Genomic DNA, 2,777 nt, shown 5'->3' on the forward strand with positions numbered 1-2,777 from the left:
GGTCTTCTACTCAGCAATGAAACCCTAGACTCAGCACCATCAACTCCTACAATAACCACTGATTCAGAGTATCAAACACCATTACCATTACCATCATTGGCGCTCAGACTGTGGAGGCCTCAAGCGCAAAGAAATTTAAGAAACCAATGGTCACAATTGGTGGTTCTTTTCTTTGTCTGCAAGAAGATCCCATCTCTCCCAAAGGACATGACCAGAGTGACTTTGGAGATGCTGGAGATGGTGGTGGAATTCCAGTATTTACATTTTATTCAATCACTTCACATGTGAAATTTGCTGAGGAATTGGTTCAGATGTTTAGGCTGGAATTGTGTTTGAAGCGATTACTTGTAAATTGGTTATGACACTTCAGAGGTAAAGCATTTGCATTGGTCAACTCAGCTTTATGACGATGAATTCAAAGATTTGAAAGACTACAATCTATACTGTGAAGTAACTCATGGACCAGTTCCACCAAGTTTTAGGGATAGGAAGTCTGATGTTACCTCTTTAAGATTTGACAACCAACCCAATCCTAAGGTTTTACAGCTTGCAAAGGCAAATGTAAACGTTCTCAAAGTGAATGAGATATTTACAATGGATGGCAGGGAAATGCATGTTAGCATTGTTTAAAGCTTCCGGAATGAGTCTTTAACATTGAGTGACCTCGTGTTTGAAGAGAAGATGAATGNATAATAGACCTTCTAATATTTTTTTAGAAGTTTTCATAGTTGGCCATGCNAAAAGAGCAACAAGATCTTCGTATGAGGATGAAATTTGTTCAAGGACAAAATTAGCAGAATTGGTGTCCGCATAGATAATATGCTGAATATATTGCAAATTTGAAGTAGCTGGAAAGAACCTACAGACAACAACGAACGGGTTTGGCTATTTGGATTTTGAACTTGGCTGAANATTAATTTCGATTAAGTTACTCATGCACCTCCCCAGCAAGTATTATGAGGTTTGTGAGCTTCTTCATCAAATATTATGAGGAAAAGGTTGAAATCTTTAATATAGGAGGGCGAGAGATAAGAGGTAAAAGTCAGCACCAACACGAAAGAAAAGTTCAACATAAGTTACCACTCAAGCCAGAATGTCTTTGCATCAAAGATGAAGTTGGAAAGCAGTTCGATGCGAGATTCTTAGCTAGGGCAGAATACCCCAATGGGTAGCAAGTATCTACCAAAGAAGGACGATGATGAACAAATGCATGTTGACAATCATACTTCACATCATCGTCCAAAGATGCATGGGGCAGTCAAAGCTGCTAATAAAAAAATATATGTCAAGAGGATTGTACCTTCATTTTACACGGTTACTGCACAACGGCACATACGTCGACTGAGGCAACACCTTTTTATTTGGTATATGGAATGAAAGCAGTACTACCCTTAGAGGTAGAAATCTCATCCTTACGAGTATTAATGGAAACCTAGTCAGAAGAAGCATACTGAGTTCAAACCCGATTCGATCAACCTAATCTCATTGAGGAAGAAGATTGACCACGACATGCCACAAACATTTATACCAGCAAAGAATGAAGAGGGCATTCGGCAAGAAGATACGCTCTAAAGAATCCTGAGAAGGAGAATTGGTCCTAAGAAAGATTTTGCCAATACAAAAAGGTCACAGGGGCAAGTAAACTCCAAGTTATGAAGGCCCATATGTGGTAAAGAAGGCATTTGGTGGTAGGGCACTTACTCTCACAAGAACGAATGGAGAGAAGTTACCTTTGCTAGTTATTTCTGACACAGTAAAAAAAAATCTTATGCACAATGATTCCATGATAGGGAATGCTCTTAAATTGGAATTGATAATATTGTATTATGAATCTTTTCCATCTCTTTCATAAGGTCGCTTTTAATTTTCAAAATGCCTCCCGAAAATAATGAGCATCATAGGCAGATTCACTGGGCGCGAGTTTGTTCTTAAAGGATGTCGTGGAATCAATTAAATTGAAACCTGAAATATGATAAAATATTTGGGTCTCACATGAATTTTCATTCATACATTCATGCTTTGTGCATGCATCATCATAAGAAAAGCATGGCACACCATGCATCGCAACCATTCAACAGGAATTCGTGATCAATTAAACNAAAGTACATCAGTGACAAAATTCAGAATTTTCAAAAAGGGTGTGAACAAGGTCTCACGCAAATTCCCGCCCAAACATCAGTGTATCAGCAAAATTCAAAGGAGAAAGTTCTGAGCTATAAGAAGATCAATATACTGCAACGCCANGATATCTCAACATCTCCAAATTCTCCAGGTTTACAAGGCTTATCCGCCTCTCCAAGCTCTCCAGGTTTACGAGGTTTTGTGCCTCTCCAGGTTTACAAGGCTTTTGCGCCTTTCCAGGTTCTTCAGGTTTACGAGGCTTTTGCGCCTCTCCAGGTTCTCCAGGTTTACGAGGCTTTTGCACCTCTCCAGGTTCACCAGGCTTACGAGGTTTTGCGCCTCTCCGGGTTTACAAGGCTTTTGCGCCTCTTCAGGTTCACCAGGTTTACGAGGTTTTACCCTCTCCAGGTTTACAAGGCTTTTGCGCCTCTCCAGGTTTACGAGGTTTTGCGCCTCTCCAGGTTTACGAGGTTTTGCGCCTCTCCAGGTTTACGAGGTTTTTGCACATCTCCAGGTTTACGAGGTTCTTGCACTTCTAAAAAAAAAAGCCCAGTTATCATTCTGGCACCAAAGCCCAGTTATCATCCTGGCACCAAAGAATAAACAAAGCCCAGTTATCATCCTGGCACCAAAGCCTAGTTATCATCCTGGCACAA

The 2,777-nt window shown here is 40.4% G+C and overlaps 1 pseudogene; it reads left to right on the plus strand.

Annotated features, from left to right (window-relative positions):
• The first annotated feature begins 146 nt into the window (after window positions 1-146).
• The window catches only part of LOC111242621, a 10,703-nt pseudogene continuing 8,072 nt past the window's right edge, over window positions 147-2,777 (plus strand).

This window comes from Vigna radiata, chromosome 10 (genome assembly GCF_000741045.1).
Source record: "Vigna radiata var. radiata cultivar VC1973A chromosome 10, Vradiata_ver6, whole genome shotgun sequence".
Lineage (NCBI taxonomy): Eukaryota > Viridiplantae > Streptophyta > Magnoliopsida > Fabales > Fabaceae > Vigna > Vigna radiata.